Source organism: Petromyzon marinus, chromosome 34, assembly GCF_048934315.1.
Source record: "Petromyzon marinus isolate PM22_M1 ecotype Great Lakes invasive population chromosome 34, UKy_Petmar_22M1.pri1.0, whole genome shotgun sequence".
NCBI classification, from domain to species: Eukaryota; Metazoa; Chordata; class Hyperoartia; order Petromyzontiformes; family Petromyzontidae; genus Petromyzon; species Petromyzon marinus.
Genome location: NC_133700.1, coordinates 7387386 through 7405447, shown reverse-complemented (window position 1 = coordinate 7405447; position 18062 = coordinate 7387386). Strand labels below are relative to the sequence as shown.

At 49.2% G+C, this 18062-nt stretch overlaps 1 protein-coding gene across 2 annotated transcripts in view; it reads right to left on the bottom strand.

Moving 5' to 3' along the window:
* The window catches only part of LOC116948658 (cyclic AMP-responsive element-binding protein 5-like), a 125121-nt gene extending 112661 nt beyond the window's left edge, over positions 1-12460 (bottom strand). The window contains exon 1 of one of the 2 annotated variants that reach the window (XM_032965561.2): positions 11268-12460. The gene's annotated coding sequence lies outside the window, so the exon portion shown is untranslated. Of the gene's footprint in view, positions 1-11262 lie in introns of both variants that reach the window. The other variant, XM_032965560.2, reaches the window with a different exon arrangement.
* Between the last annotated feature and the right edge of the window lie 5602 nt (positions 12461-18062).

The window sequence follows — 18062 nt, the reverse complement described above, 5'->3', positions numbered from 1 at the left end:
TAATTCTCCCAAAAAAAAATGAGTCGCCGTACAAAATTAAAATGTTCAACCATATCGAAATAATGGTTGGCGGGGGAGTGGGGGGCGGGGGGGGATGGATTTTTTGTTGTAACAATCACGCCCCCACCCCTCTTTGGTTATTTGATAATTTGATCATTTGGTTAATTCTTCGCCGGCGGATGAAAGCGTACACGACGAGACCCCCCCCCCCCCCCCCCAACAAAGCTCGAAGCCGAATCGTTTGGCGAGCAACCCAAGGCGGGAGTCTGGTGCGCCACAAAACACCGACATTTCTGAAGCCGTAAAACACCGATAAAGAATAACGTCAGGACGTTCACGAGTTTTCAATGCCTGTCCGTTTTCGCTTTCGCGAAGCCACCGTCCGTCTTTGTTGCGACGCAACTTTGCGGCGGGCGTTTCGCTCAAAAATTCGGAGTTAATTGGCACTTGGCGAGCTTTAAAACGCGTCTGGACGTGAGCTCGTTTAGCCGGGGATAATCAAAAAAATTGTGTTGAAGCCAAAAACCCGATTTAAATGGCGCACGTGCACTCCGTTGTGCGTTAATGCCAATTACAACGCGATGCCGCGGTGGCTAGGAGATGTTAACCACCTCGCCTGGTATACAGGAGGTCGTGGGTTCGATCCATACCCTGAGGCCTGCTGTATATTTTGGAATTTGCGTGTCTCTCTCCCCGCGGTCGCGTGAATTTTTTTCCGAGTCCTCCGGTTTTTTCCCTCCACATTTAGAAACACGCGTTTAGAATATTCGGCTGCTATGAATGTCCACACGGTAAGCCACTTTAGTTGGGCTATCATTTGTCCAGGTCCCCTTCTGAAAAAGAGCTTTACAGCTCAGTGGGCCTTACCTGGGGAGAGAGAGAGAGAGAGCGAGAGAACGTGCAAACTCCAAATATACAGCAGGCGTCAGGGACGGGACTGAATCCATGACTACCTGCATACCAGGCGCGGGCGTTAACATCTTGCTACAGCGGCGCCCCAGCTCCACCCAGCGAGAGAATAGCTCCCACACAATTGAAATCCGTGAGGTCAGCTCACTTCTCCAAAGCCTCCACAGCGGCCATCGAATGGCGTAATAACCTTGATACACATGTACACTGCTGCGAAACTTCACCTCGCCAATACGAAAGGAGACGGAAAAGGGTCCTAAAAGTAGTGCGTAGCTCAAGACTCGTTGTCACGGGGACTGGCGTGGAGGTCGCTGCGTCGCCTAAAAAAGGTCAACGAAGCCGCAGGCAACAGACATATGAAGGCAACAACAATATGAAGGCAACAACAATATGCAGGCAACAACAATATGCAAGGCCACAACCATGCGAGGCTTTCTTCATGCACTGCCCACACAAGGGCCTCCACTGGAAAGAGAGAGGGGGGGGGGGCTCGAGAGAGCCTCTCCAAGTGGTTATTTTGGCCTACTCCTCCACCTCTCCAAGTGGCTATTTTGGCCTACTCCTCCACCTCTCTAAGTCGATATTTTGGCCTACTCCTCCACCTCTCCAAGTGGATATTTTGGCCTACTCCTCCACCTCTCCAAGTGGATATTTTGGCCTACTCCTCCACCTCTCCAAGTGGATATTTTGGCCTACTCCTCCACCTCTCTAAGTGGATATTTTGGCCTACTCCTCCACCTCTCCAAGTGGAGATTTTGGCCTACTCCTCCACCTCTCCAAGTGGATATTTTGGCCTACTCCTCCACCTCTCCAAGTGGATATTTTGGCCTACTCCTCCACCTCTCCAAGTGGATATTTTGGACTACTCCTCCACCTCTCCAAATGGATATTTTGGCCTACTCCTCCACCTCTCTAAGTGGATATTTTGGCCTACTCCTCCACCTCTCCAAGTGGAGATTTTGGCCTACTCCTCCACCTCTCCAAGTGGATATTTTGGCCTACTCCTCCACCTCTCCAAGTGGATATTTTGGCCTACTCCTCCACCTCTCCAAGTGGATATTTTGGCCTACTCCTCCACCTCTCCAAATGGATATTTTGGCCTACTCCTCCACCTCTCTAAGTGGATATTTTGGCCTACTCCTCCACCTCTCCAAGTGGATATTTTGGCCTACTCCTCCACCTCTCCAAGTGGATATTTTGGCCTACTCCACCACCTCTCCAAGTGGATATTTTGGCCTACTCCTCCACCTCTCCAAGTGGATATTTTGGCCTACTCCTCCACCTCTCCAAGTGGCTATTTTGGCCTACTCCTCCACCTCTCTAAGTGGATATTTTGGCCTACTCCTCCACCTCTCCAAGTGGATATTTTGGCCTACTCCTCCACCTCTCCAAGTGGATATTTTGGCCTACTCCTCCACCTCTCCAAGTGGATATTTTGGCCTACTCCTCCACCTCTCTAAGTGGATATTTTGGCCTACTCCTCCACCTCTCCAAGTGGAGATTTTGGCCTACTCCTCCACCTCTCCAAGTGGATATTTTGGCCTACTCCTCCACCTCTCCAAGTGGATATTTTGGCCTACTCCTCCACCTCTCCAAGTGGATATTTTGGACTACTCCTCCACCTCTCCAAATGGATATTTTGGCCTACTCCTCCACCTCTCTAAGTGGATATTTTGGCCTACTCCTCCACCTCTCCAAGTGGATATTTTGGCCTACTCCTCCACCTCTCCAAGTGGATATTTTGGCCTACTCCTCCACCTCTCCAAATGGATATTTTGGCCTACTCCTCCACCTCTCTAAGTGGATATTTTGGCCTACTCCTCCACCTCTCCAAGTGGATATTTTGGCCTACTCCTCCACCTCTCCAAGTGGATATTTTGGCCTACTCCACCACCTCTCCAAGTGGATATTTTGGCCTACTCCTCCACCTCTCAAAGTGGATATTTTGGCCTACTCCTCCACCTCTCCAAGTGGCTATTTTGGCCTACTCCTCCACCTCTCCAAATGGATAATTTGGCCTACTCCTCCACCTCTCCAAGTGGCTATTTTGGCCTACTCCTCCACCTCTCCAAGTGGATATTTTGGCCTACTCCTCCACCCTAGTTTACCCCAAATTCTCTCGAACAAAAAAAAAAGGCAAACGCACGCCGTACGATTTTTTTCGTCGTTATTACTTTTCAAATGACGACAGCTCCCAATAAACGCCTCCGAATGTTAAATGAGCGGTTGAATCAACTGCCGCGGGTACGTCACGACAGACAACACCCCCCCTTGTTAACGAGTAGCAATCATCAGCGGCAGCACCCAGACAAGTTCAGTCAAGTCGAAGAGAGTTTCGTTCCTCAAATAACGAAAGCGGTGGCTCTCAGTCTCCCGTTGGCGGCCTTGAGCCGGTGCGAAGATTCCACATTCCCATGTGCAGGGGACAGTATATCCAGATGGCAACCGCTGTGAACGCCGCTTACAATGCGTTACCGATTTTAGTGACCGAGCGGAGGTGATAGGCCGAGTAAATCCCCCACCCCCAAACCAGGGTTGGGACGAGCAACCTTACAGCTGTTAACCGACCACCCCGCCCGGTTAAGCATCATCATATTTTGTCGTGATCTGTCCACTGCTGGATGAAGACCTCCCAAAGCCGCTGCCGCCATCCATGCAGAGCAAGCGGATTCTATTTATTTCCAGCAAGAAGGGCCTAATAAGCTGCTCGGCTCCATTTCATCTGCCTCCTGCGATGCAACAATCCATCTGGAACACAATCACGTGGCTGATTTCATCGCTCCATCTCCATTCTCTCTACGGCACGTTCCAGTCCTTGGGCTGCCACTCCATGGTTAGTCTCGACCCAACGGCCATCGTCCCTTCTAGCCGTGACGTCTCCTGCCCAAGGCCCACTCGCCTAAAATCTTGGTGGCCAGATGTTAACCGACTCACTTCGTAGGCAGGAGGTCGTGGGTTCGATCCCGACCCTGATGCCTGCTGCTGTATATTTGGAGTTTGCGTGTCTCTCCCTCCGTGATCGCGTGGTCCTCCGGTTTTTCCTCCCACATTTAGAAATATGCGTTGAGAGTATTTGTTTGCTAAAAATGCCGATATGATGAGCCACTTCGTTGAGCTATCATTTGTGGTCAGGTCGCTTCTAAAAAATATATTAATAGCTCAGTGGGACTTGCATGGTAAAATAAAAATGTAAATAGTAGTTTTTGTACTGGTGCCTTTAACCTGCATACATTCTCTAATTCATGTATCCTGTTGCTTTCTCTCAATGCCATTCAAAGCACGCATCTACAAAAAAACATTCATAGAAATATATTTACGTAAGTTAAGTTTTAAATATCAAAATTGATTAATCGTTTTTTTTTACTCCCAAAAATAATTGTTGCATTTGCTAACAGACCCCATCATGAGTTTATAAAAAAAACATTAGTAAGTATGAAATATCACGGTTGTGAAAAATAAATGACCACTGAAAATCCATGGTAGTGCTGCTGTATGATTCATCTAGGCGTATAAAGCAGCGTCTGTTTGCCCATACTGTGAAAATGCATGTAACTGTGTTCGAGTATGTGTGTGTATGTGTGTATGCGGGGAGCGGTGGTGCAGGGGTTAGCACACTGCGCTATGAACCTGGCCACCCGAGTTCGATTCCCGCTCACTGGCCAACAGCGGTGATGAATATCCGAACCGGTCCTTGGTCTCCCCTAGGTCGACTCAGCCTCAATCAAATGGGTACCAAGTGTGATGTGTCAAACATTGCCACTAGGCAGACAAAGGCGGCCAGGAGTGGTGTTGGCCACCCACCCCCTCGAGTGCTGTGCTGGCCTTCATAGGCGCTTGCTAACACCAACAGTCTGTTAAGGCTATACGGGGGAAATTGTACGTGTATATGTGTAGAAGTATATGCGCGTTTGCGTATTTAAGTATATGCTATATGTATGAACTGTACATGATTACACGTGCGTGTAGGTGTATTAATATGCGAGTTTATACACGTGCGTGCGTGTGAGTGCGCATAACCAAGCCTGTAGGGATACATTGATCAGACTGAAAGGATATAAACTGTTCATTTCAACAGACTTTTTCTAACTTCATGGACACTCTTGCATGGGAGGCACCGTGGCAAAACACTCAAAGCCATTGGTGAGTTTGAATTCCAGTCGGCCGCATCATCCCTTCTCGGGCCAATAAAATAGGGTACCACTCTGAGACATCAACTGCGGTTCACCAATGGATAGACCTGACATGAACGTGGGATTTCAATCACTGGCTTAGAGCTGGTTGCAAAGATAAGCAACCAGCTCTCGCGCGTTTTCTGCATGGGTCACGCTGCATTTTCTTAAAATATCAAACGTTATATTTACGCAGTCTGATGATCTAAATACGTATTTTTTTTTCATAAAAGATATCCATGTGCGGGATACTTATGCATTCCCGCTTACTAGCCAACACCAATGAAGATTATCTGATTCGGTCCTGGGCCTCCCCTAGGTCGACTCAGCCTCAAATGAGTACCTGGTGTGGTGTGTAAACATCGCCACTGGGGAGACAAAGGCGGTCGGGCATGGTGCTGCCCACCCACCCTCTCGTGTGCCGTTACCAGCCTTCATAGGTGCTCGCTAACAGCACTTGCCCCCAACAGTCTGTTAAGGCTACACGGGGGATCTGTGCCCACAACATTCGTGTAGCTTTTTCAACACCGGACACGAGTTTTGGGGGTGCGTCTTACTTTCCGGAGAGCCTCACAATCCGGAGAACGCGCTATTCGGTGAGATGGCCCAGCTGAGCAAGTTTAATCCCATCACGCTGTAACCTTCTCATTACCTCTCGGATACCGACTTGAAGTCCACCTTCATCACATCCCCGGGTAGCCTGATTTCAACGGCTCATGACCTTCAACGCACGCACAAACTCAACGCACCACTACAACGGGCAGCACCTAAGGGGCCGTCCATAAATGACGTCACGCGATTTTGGACGATTTTTTACCCCCCCCCCTCGTCACACGGCGTCACAAAAAGTCAGACCCCCCCTCAAATATGGCGTCACAAAGCTCTGCCCCCCCCTCCCAAAAAAAATATATAAAACATGCTTCAAACCGCTTTAAACTATTGTTGTTGTAGTGCGTATTTAATGTGCTGCTGCATTCTGATGTTGTAGGAGAAAACACACACACACACCTTGTCACGGGGCTTATTTGACCATACTTCACCACGCCGGTTTAGTGCGGGGTTGCGGTTGCACCCGACTCAAAGAGCCGAATGGCTCACAGGGCTATACCAAATAAATGAAACTGAAAAAAAATGAAACTGAAAACTGGATATCGATTGCCACTCGTGTTCAGCCATGGCCGGGAACTGAACTCGGGTGGGCTAGGTTTGTAACGTATTGCACTAACGATTGCATAATCGCCGTCCCTGTTAGAAATGACACCAGGTATTTTTTTCCTATGTATCCGATTCTTTGCAATGTAATGCCTTTGCAAACACTTAACGTACTGCATCTGCCACTACCGTCCTAACAAAAAAATCAACGCATTCTTATTTAGAAACATGCTGTCTAGAATATTTCGATTGTTTGGCTGCTAAAAATGTCGACATCATAAGCCACTTTGTTAAGCTATGATTTGTGGCCGAATTGCTTCTGAAAAATTAGTTAATAGCTCAAGGGGCTTTACCTGGTGAGATTTCAAAAAAACATTGTTTAGTTATCAGTTTAACACGTAGGCTTTCGCGACCAATATGATTCATAATAAAGGTTTAGGGGTTAGATCGCGTTATTTATAAATGTGTCGTAACCCTCCACCACCCGACACATGCCTTGAGATCATTGACAAGATCCTCCCGTGTAGTTCTGGGCTGATTCCTCACCGTTCTCATGATCATTGCAACTCCACGAGGTGAGATCTTGCATGGAGCCCCCGGCCAAGGGAGATTGACAGTTCTTTTGTGTTTCTTCCATTTGCGAATAATCGCACCAACTGTTGTCACCTTCTCACCAAGCTGCTTGGCAATGGTCTTGTAGCCCATTCCAGCCTTGTGTATGTTTACAATCTTGTCCCTGACATCCTTGGAGAGCTCTTTGGTCTTGGCCATGGTGGAGAGTTTGGAATCTGATTGATTGCTTCTGTGGACAGGTGTCTTTTATATAGGTAACGAGCTGAGATTAGGAGCACTCCCTTTAAGAGTGTGCTCTTAATCTCAGCTCGTTACCTGTATAAAAGACACCTGGGAGTCAGAAATCTTTCTGATTGAGAGGGGGTAAATACTTATTTCCCTCACTAAAATGCAAATCAATGAATAACATTTTTGACATGCGTTTTTCTGGATTTTGTTGTTATTCTGTCTCTCACTATTCAAATAAACCTACCATTAAAATTATAGACTGATCATTTCTTTGTCAGTGGGCAAACGTACAAAATCAGCAGGGGATCAAACACTTTTTTCCCTCACTGTAATTACCAGCGAAACGTCGTACTCAAATTTTAAATGATGTTGATTCACTCTTCAACACACCCGTGGGCTAAAGTAGTGAACTATTTGTCCTTTGTAAACGTGACACTTTTTTTTTACTGTTTGGCCATGTCGGGTGGTGGAGGGTTACGACACATTTATAAATCACGCGATCTAACCCAAAAACCTTTATTATGAATTGTTTAGTTGTATTTGCATATTATTTCCAAGAGATTGGTTTGCCATTCCTATACTTTGCACTGCTATCGTGTTTGTACTGGTTGTTGTTGTAACGTTCTGAGACGCCCCTACTGGACATCTGTGGAAAAAAAGAGCTTCACAGCTCAACGGATTCCTCCAGTATAAATTAATGTTATGATTATGAAAAAGGAAATGTATAATATCGAACATAATATTTCGGACAGCAGCAACTTCTTCAAAACACGTCACAACTATCTGATCAGGTGGCACAGGGTTCATAGTCCACGATTTGTCAATTTTAAGGATTAAAATACAAATCTTGGGTCATATCAGCTCATCATTCCTTTTCGGGGTCGATAAAACGAGTACCACTTTGTGGGAAAACTCAACAGTCCCGTGTCTCGTATGGATGTGGAATTAACAACACTGGCTCAGCGCTGTAAACGGGAGAGATGAGCATCAGCCCACGCTTGCTAGACTAAAAACAACTTTGACTTTTGACACTGAGTCCGAGTTTGTTCTTGGGATTACAAAGTTGGCATGGTGAAACGGTGGCGCAGCGGTTAGCGCATCGTGCTACGAACCCGGCGACCTGAGCACGACTCACATCGGTGGCCGGGTTGGTATCTGAACCGGAACTTGCACATCCTAGCCCTTCGCCAACCCGCACCGACCAGCGTGAAGTACGGTCAAACAACCCCCGTGACCGACAACCACGTGGAGAGGTCATCATCCGGAAGTTGATTTAAGAGGGGGGCATCTGCGCCTCCTGCAGTTTGCAGAGATGTTGAGACCCTGATAGATGTATTGTGCAGCGTCTTCTCATTTCGAAAAACCACGCCAAAGTGGTTTCCCCACTCGTCTGGGAGCGGTTTGCCACACAACTACCTCTTGCCTCAAGCCCTGATGCAGTGGTGAAAATTCCACATCCCTATGGCAAGGGCAGTGGGCGCAGTAGCACGGTTTGCATGGGTCATGGTGCAATTAATTAAATTCTTTGTACCAGGGCACCGTGGTGGCGAGATGTTAACTACCTCGCCTGGTATACAGGAGGTCGTGGGTTCGATCCGGACCCCAACACCTGTATATTTGGAGTATGCGTGTCTCTCTCCCTGCGGTCCTCCGTTTTTTTTTTCCTTCACATTTAGAAACATGTGTTTAGAGTATTTGGCTGCTATACATTTCCACACGATAAGCCACTTCTAGTTGGGCTATTATTTGTGGTGGCCAGGTCGCTTCAGAAAAACGAGCTATATAGCTCAGTGGGGCCTTACCTAGTAAAATAAAAACAAGTTTTTCGTTTGGAAATTGCCCCCTCCCTCACCCCCCAACGTCTTCATAGCCTCGTGCCCTGTGACCTCCTCGCGGCACGTGGGACCCGGAGCAGTTGCACCGCCTTCACACTTGATATAGCTACACCGGTGGGGCAGGACCGAGCGAGTACTCCGTCCACACGATACGGCCGATTTCCAAAAGCGTGGTACTTATTTTTTATCCACCCCTCCCCCGCAGTGCGGTGATAGGCCGAGTCAACCGACCCGGATTGCGAGTTGATCTCCGCAATGATCAGAATGTTTGGATTGGAACCCATGAATTCTCACCATTGCTGGAGATAATTTGGTTATTACCTAATAAAGTTTTACACCGTATTCTATTTACATAAGAATGTTGAATATGCAAATGAACAACGCTGTACTGTATCTGCGTGTTTGGATGCAAGCGGCATTACGCCGCAGGGCGCTAAGAACCCGGGAACCTGAGTTCGATGCCAGGCCACGGCTAGCATCAGTGGATAAGAGTGACGTCCAAATCACGCCCAACTTCACCGAACCAACAGTGACCGGAGCGGTGAAGTATGGTCAAATAAACCACCAGGTCCCACAACCCGCACGGTTCGGGCAGGCGCTCATCCAGCTGTGGATTGACCAGGCTTCAGTGCAACACTGCAACACTTTATCACACGATCAGAGTCACGCAACGAGTGGTAGTAACGAGACGGAACTTTGCAGCCGTGGGGGCACCCCCTGGCATCTTTTAAAATAAACAAAAAGAGCAGCCATTAGTGTCCACATATTAAAGTGTTTCGTGGCCGACCCACAGCTATCAGTTTTAGCCAAAATAACGTGTCACCCCCCCGCCCGCCCCCACGGTTTAAAATAAATATTCAGACAGAATGAGAATACAAGGATGTATAATGACGCACACAAACAGAACTCAACGCTTGTATGGAAGACTATATATTTTTTTTTTGTATTACAAATGGTTTGAAATCTTAAGTTAATTTGACGAAACGTTTAGAGATGCATTGCAAATCCTGGTTTAATGTAGAGCCCTATCCCCGTAACTGTATCAATCACGACGGTTGTTTGACCATACTTCCCCACGCCCCTCAGAGCGGGGGTGGTGAAGGACTGGTCCTGATGTCACTCACCCACTGATGTTAGTTGTGGCCAGGTATCGAACTCGGGCCGCCACATTATTCACAGTGCAAGCGCGCTCACCGTAATGCCACCACCGCTCCCATTGCCAAATACGAGTGCTGCGTGATATCTTTCAGGGTTTAGGATAGTCTCATGTTGTTACTTTTTATACGTGCATATATAAGTCCCCAGGGAGAAGTGTCTTCTTGTATGTTAAATCGCAATAACGTATCACGCTGCATGACTCGCTCAACCATCTGGAACTTGTGGAGAGTCAAAAAGTTGCGAAAATATGCGATTATAAGTGTATCCACGCTGTGCAAGTGAAACACTGCGTTCATTTCCAAGAGCCAGGAGGTGGAAATTCCACATTCCTTATGGCAGGCGCAAGTCGCTCCTTCTATCGGACTACTTGTACTGTACGCGATCAAAAAAATCATAACCCGAATGACAGGTTTCTTTTTCTTCCAACAGCTTATCCTTACGTAAATGGCCTTATTTACTTAAATAATGTACGTGTCGGAGGTGAAATTATACAATCTGAACACGGTATTTCTGCGTGCTTACAGACGGCCACTCGACAAACTTTCTAAACTGCACCGTGTGTGTGTGTCTGCGCACACACACACACGCGCGCGCTATATACACGACTGATTTTCCTGCAGGACAAGTTTCCCGACTTTTTAAAGTGTCGCAGTTTATAAAAAGGTCATGATGGCATTTATCATGTATGCATTCGTCACGTGCGGAGGAAAGCCCTTATTCATCCAGCAGTGGATAGACACTGGCTGACGATGAATATTAAAGTGTGGAATTTTACACGAGCGCGCGAGGTCCAGACACAATCGCCTACAACTTTTAATTTCGTTACAAAATTCTACATTAGATTGCCAAAATTGCATCAAGTGCGCGCGCGCGTGTAAACCAACAGCCGACTTTAAACGCGTGCAAAATGTGATTACGCTCAAAAGATAACAGCACCGGTGAGTCTGTAACGCTGATAAAACAATTTTCAGTCGGTGGCGGGTGAGACAGACAATCTCTTATCGGTCTTTGAGAAGTTACCACAACAAGCGGTGATCTTTAGTCAATGAACACCCCCTACAATCAGCGTTCCAACAATGCAGTTGTAATATTTCAAGGTTTTCAAAAAATACATATATATCACACGTCCATCTCACTTGTTGGTACAAAGTTGCTGTTACGCGTGGTGACAACCACAAAAAACCACTCAATAATCATCGCATCAAAAGACATAAAAAAACCGCACGGGTCGAACTCACCTTACTTTGGTGGAGAATCTGTTAATAACTTGACAACAAGTCGCGTCTTTTTCTCGCGATGGGGAGGGTGTTTGTTTTGGTTGTTGTTGTATATACGATCTTCTCGCAGTTAAAACAACACACGCAGCAAACAATAACAACAATTGGACCCCACAACTTTGTAGCCAACATTAAAGCACCGAGGCAGTCGGCCACAGTTTGATGTACTCCGACTTGGAATATGCCTTTGGTTTTTTTTAAACACCATATACTTTAAACTGTTTCACAACCATCCCCCCCTCCCTAACCCCACTATGTGTGTAAGCTGTTGCCGCTGCTGCTGCTGCTAGTGGTGATGGTGGTGATGGCAAGACTGAGAGAGCAGCAGCCAGAGACCTCCCGGCGACAAACTCTGTGTGTGCCGGTCGGCAGGGATTGGGGGGAGGGAGGTGGAATTAAAAAAGTTAAGCAGTGAAAAACATCACTTAAACAATCCCTCCCTCTCACATCCTTCCTTACTGGCTGTGGAACAAGAGGCTGATGTAATCCCATAAGGCTTTGCTTCAACTGCAGATTAGCCCCCCCTCCTCTCCACTCCCTCCCCCTCTCCCCCCTCTACTCTCTCTCTCGTTTTGCCTCTCTCGCTCTCTTCGTCCGTTCGCTTTCTACACCCTGCGCAGCAGCACCACACGCGCGCGTGCCTTGCTCTTTCTGGCTGAGTTGCTGCTGCTGCTGCTGCGTGTGTGAGTGCGCGTGTGTCGTAGTGTGGCTGTGTGTGAGTGTGTGTGATATAGTGTGGCTGTGTGTGTCATAGTGTGGCTGTGTGTGTCGTAGATTCCCGCTCACGGCAAACACCAGTTACGATTATCTGAACTGGTCCTGGGCCTCCCCTAGGTCGACTCAGCCTCAAATGAGTACCTGGTGCGGCGTGTAAACATCGCCACTGGGGAGACAAAGGCGCTCGGGCGTGCGTGGTGCTGGCCACCCACCCCCTTGTGTGCCGTGCCGGCCTTCATAAGTGCTCGCAAACAGCACTTGCCCCAACAGTCTGTAAAGGCTACACGGGGGATATTTGTTTGTGTGTGTGTGTAAAGAGTACGTGTGTGTGTGTGTGTTGATAAGTATTGTTATTGGCAGTACAGTATAACATTGTGTTTACACGAGTGATGGGTGTGGGTGGGTGTATATTCGTTTTGTTGGTAAGTTTTATTGGGTATATAAATTAGTGTATGTGTACGAGTTTGTTAAGTGTGCAGTAAATGTATATGATGTGTGTGTATATATCAAGGGTACGTGGGTGGGTGTCATTGTATCGGTGTATACGCTAGATGTGTATATATTATGTGTGCGTGTCTATATAAAGTTGTGCGTGTGTCAGTGTGTTGGTAAATGTTCACTGGGTGCATATAATGTGTGTGTGTAAAGAGTGTGGGTGCGTGTGCGAAATTAATCACAGACATGTGAACCCCCCAAATTTGTATAGGAGAGAAATATTTTATTCTGACCATCGGCTACTTGCATACCCAGTTTCAAAATCATTTCCACCTGCCCACTGTGAATTTACGAACCGGTGTAGTTGGTTGGGGTGCGTGTGTGTGTGGGCATTGTGTGCGGTGGTGGAGTGGAGTGGTTAGCACACAGCGCTGTGAACCCGGCCACCCGAGTTCGATTCCGACTCACGGCCAACACGAATGGACGAATGTCTGAACCGATCCTTGGCGGTTCCCCCCTAGGTCGACTCGGCCTCAAATGAGTACCCGGTGTGATGTGCAAAACATCGCCACTGGGGAGACAAAGGCGGTCGGGCGTGGTGCTGGCCACCCACCCCCTCGCGTACCGTTCCGGCCTTCATAGGTGCTCGCTTACAGCATTTGCCACTACAGTCTGTTAAGGCTATATGGGGGATCTTTGTGTGTGGGGAGCGGTAGTGTAGCGGTTAGCGCTGCGCTGTGAACCCGGCGATCCGGGTTCAATTCCCGCTCATGGCCAACACCGGTGACGGTAATCTAAACTGGTCCTGGGCCTCCCCAAGGTCGACTTGGCCTCAAATGAGTTCCCGATGCGGTGTGTAAACATTGCCACTGGAAAGACAAAGGCGGTCGGGCGTGGCATTGGCCACCCACACCCTCATGTGCCGTTCCGGCCTTCATAGGTGCTCGCTAACAGCACTTGCCCCTACAGTCTGTTAAGGCTATACGGGGAAACATTGTCTTTGTATATATTGCACTGTATGTGTACCTATATTCCACGTACAGTATATTACATACACGTGCCCGTCACATACGCAAGCCGGCAAAGCAAAAGACAAAGGTCCCCTGTGTAGCCTTTGCAGTTCATTTGGGGCAAGTGCTAATAGCGATAACCTATTTAGGTGCACACAACCCACGCAAACACGTGTGGGAGCTCGGATTAGTGGGCAGACGTGTGTGTGTGTGTGTGAATGGGTATGCTGGGAAAGGTCCTGGCAAGGATTATTGCCAGCCAAGCCTGGGGAAAGGCTTGCGGAGCCCCAATGTAGTTTCAGGCCGGGTCAGTCCAGCACAGACGCCATCATCTTTTCTCGTCCGCTACAGCAGAGGTGTCGGGAATTTCAACAGGACCTATAACGTCTCTGCTTTATTGACCTGGTCAGCGGCTATGATACCATCAATAGGCCAGGGATCTGGGTTGTGGGGTCCCTGACCCTCTGCTCACAATCATTCAGGGCCTTCATGATGATGGGCAGGCACGAAAACATCTGCGTGGCCATAAATCAGAGCCATTCCCTGTTCACCTTGGGGTACGACAGGGATGTCCTTTGGCTCCTACATCATTTAACATATTTGTCGACCATTTAGGACGGGAACCTTTCCATGTCTGTACCCGGGGAATTTCCATCTGGCACAGATATAATGGCACACGAGATTGATGTCCGGGTGCGGTCAAGGGATGGCTCCCTTTTGGTCAACCGTATGTGTGCTGATGATCGGGTAATTGCTGTCCACTCTGAGAAGGGATTGGAGATTCTGCTGCTGGACTTGACGCGTGCCACTCGAAGATGGTCCCTTACCATCAGCCCCACCAAAACAAAGCACATGCCGAGATATTTTCTGTTATCAAACACTCCACCCCTTCAACTCTCCATGAGTGATGGCGCGGTTGCGGAGAGGGTGAGAGAGTTCTCATCACTGGGCAGTGTGTTTATGACCAGCTCCGGCTTGGAAGCAAAATATCTTCTTAGAATCGGTTGAGCGCCAAATATATTTTCATCTGCTGCACAACGCTGTGTGGAAGCTACATGGCATGTTGCTCCACACGAAGCTTTCAAGCTTCAGGTCTTCTCGACCACAATCATGCCCCTCCCTTCGCTATGCTTGTAAAACGTGAACCTATCCAAGGGGACATCTGCGCCAGTTTGAAACATTAATGCTGACCTGCCTACGATCCATCTTAGGTATAACCAGGCTGGATTGTGTGAGGGGCCTACGCATCCTTAAAGGATCCGGACACAGTGCCGTCAGTGAACTCCTCCGGCAAAGCGAGGCGACGTTGGCTGGGTCATGTATCCCGCATGCCGAGCTACCGCATGTCCAAGTAGATTTTGTTTGGCCGGATAGATGGGGGCTAAACGAGCGCGGCACGGGCTAGAGGAGAGATGGAGTGATGTGGTACAGGAGGACGTGGAGCTGAGTGGACTTGCCGATAACCGGCACCAGCGGTGTCAAGATCGGCCTCTGTGGAGGAGGCTCGTGACGGGCGCTGCTGGGGAGGTGGATTCAGTCGCCCTCCTACATCGGAGGGCAGAGGAGCGACGCTCACAACAACGATAAAACGCAGCAAGCGAGCAACCCATAACACCTGGGGACTGTCCCGTGACCTCCTGTCAGCGAGCCTCAAAGTGCACCTAGCCTGGCACACAAGTGCTGCGGTGCCATCAGCGCCACTTGCTGGCCAATAGCGGCTGTTGTTGTGAGGGAGTCAGTGTCGTGGTCCGGGTGACCCGAGTTCGATTCCCGCTCTTGACCAATAACTGTGACGCATATATTGAACCATCCGTTAGGCAAGTTCCCGGCTCCGTGTGCAATTAGCATCAGCAGCCGGGAAGACAAAAGCGGACGGACGTGGTGCTGGCCACCCCCGCCCCGCCCCCCGCCCCGCCCCCCGCCCCTCGTGGGTGCGCCGCGTCGGCCCTCAATCAATAGGTCCTCGCTAGCAGCACTTTCCCCCCACCCCCCAAACAGTCTGTTGAAGGCTATACGGGGGACCTTTGTCTTGTTTGAATGAGTCAGTGCGCGTAGCAGACACGGGCGGGTGGTGGTTGGGGGCTGTGCAGTCGGGGGGGAGGGAGGGAGGGGAGGGAGGGGAGGGAGGGGAGGGAGGGAGGGAGGGGTGGGAGGGAGGGAGGGGTGGGAGGGAGGGAGGGGTGGGAGGGAGGGAGGGGTGGGAGGGAGGGAGGGGTGGGAGGGAGGGAGGGAGGGAGGGGAGGGAGGGGAGGGAGGGAGGGATGGGAGGGAGGGAGGGAGGGGTGGGAGGGAGGGAGGGAGGGGAGGGAGGGAGGAAAGGGAGGGAGGGAGGAAAGGGAGGGAGGGAGGGAGGAGAGGGGTGCGGGGGAGTGGAAGCGAGAGGCGTTGCCACCTTAGCGGTCACACTCCTCTTGACATTTCATTCAAACTTCGCTCGGTGAAGCGGGGCGGGGAGGTGGGGGGGGGCTAGGAAGGGGTGGGGGTGTAGTTGGCGGGGAGGGGGGGGCTAGAATCCACCTGTAGCGGCGCTGTCGGTGACAGAGGACGACTTCATCAACTCACAACTTCACCAAACTACCACACGCGCACGCTCACTCCGGCGTGGTGAAGTATGGTCAAACGACACCCCCCTCCCACCCCGCAAACCCTCCCCCTCCCTACTTCGCCACGGAGCGAAGCGGCGTAAAATTTCATTTCATCCAGCAGTGGATTAACAAAAAGGGGTTTGTAGATTATTTTGTTTGCGGACGTACACACTTTAGGGGCACAAAACAAGAAAACACCGTGGCAACCTAAACCAGGAGGGTCCGGATCAAAATCCGCGGGACCACGGGGAGAGTGAGAGAGAGAGAGACACGCAAACTCCAAATGTGCAACAGGCGTCAGGGTCGGGATCTAACCCACGACCTCCTGCACACCAGGCGAGACAGGTCTTTAGGATCTTCTGATCTCCAACTGCTCAGCACTCCCAGGTCTGGCGTATCGTGGCACACAAGCTATGGAGGGCCTTGCCACTTGGAATCAGGCAATCGCGGTCGGGAGATATAGATGCAAGTCTGATTTGAAAACTCATCTCTTTAAATTGTTATTCGCTATTAGTTTTGGTCGGTTGCCCTAGTTCCGTTCTTGTTTCCCGATTTTCACCCTAGAACGGAATGCCCATTCTAAATTTGAATTATTATTCACATTTCGTCACGGCGGCGCCACGCGCTGGCGAGACGTTACTCTTCCACGGTGAGCAGACGTCTTGGAAAGAGGTGGAAGTTACCCACTTTTCCCCCCACCGGCTGTCTGCTGATCGACAACCACATTCTCCGGATTGCTAGCAATGCACAGAACTCGACCGTGCTGGGAATCGGGGCTTTACGAGTACGCGGCCTTCAATATTTCGCCAACAAAATTGCCCGCGCGAGACGACGCCAGTGGATCGATCTTTAAGTTGCATGCAGCTGCTGCTTTGATGTTAAATCTTGCTGGGTGGACGACGGAGGCCAAGATGGATTTCGGGAACTGGCCGCCTGTTGGTTTTTAACTGCCGCGCCGGGAAATCGAATCGAACCGGCGACTTCTTGATTGCAGAGTGCAATTCTCGGTTGTGGTTTTGGTTTGTTCCCCTACACATTTTACAGTCGACATGCGTTTAGATTATCAGGCCGCAATATACATTTCCACATGATAAGCCGCTTCGTTGAACTATCATAGTTCGCTTCTGAAAAATAGCTGTAGATCTCAGTGGGACTTACCTGGTAAAATAATATTCAAACAAATTGTTTTTTTTTAGTTTAGTTTAAATAGTCGTGCGAGGCTGCCCGTTACATTGCTGTGGCACAAGAGCAATCGCCACTCCAACTCAGACTTTTACCAACTCTACGCGTCGCGAGTTGGTGTGTGAGCCATGCTAGTGGTTATTCACCTTCACTCATGCCGCCTTGCACACTTTTGGTTTGAATAATCTTAATACATACATCGGTTTTATTAAACAAAGTAGCAGTTCTAGATTTGAAGCTTTCGTGACTGCAAGGATCCATACTCTTTGGTTCTATTCGGTAAAGTCACGTAAAAGTATAAAACAACAAAAAATAAAAATAAAAAATTCACATTTCGGCCACAACACAAGTGGCCTTCATCAGGTGAAGGGACCAGACTGTCCTCGAGACATAAGGGACCAGACTGTCTCGAGGACAGTCTGGTCCCTTCACCTGATGAAGGCCACTTGTGTTGTGGCCGAAACGTCGTGAATTTTTTTGTTGTTTTATATTTTTACGTGACTTTACCAAAGTAGCAGTTATACTTTCGTGCCCGTGCTTAATGTGTTTTCGATTATTTTACCTTCTAAAAAAAATAATCTGGCCATGTCTCGCACCCCCAGAAAGGGAATCTCGCACCCCAGGTTAAGAAGAACCACTGCTCGAAAACTTTCCCAACGCAATGTAAGGCGTAGCAACGCGTCCGGCAGGCGACGTCCACACGGAGCGTTGAAATCAGCTCGCGTTGCAGGTACTGAGTGGATTGTTATATCGCGGTGGTGTTGGGGTAGGGGGGTGGTGGGGGTGGGGGGCTTCATCCAGCAGTGGATCGACCACGGCTAACGATGTTTGG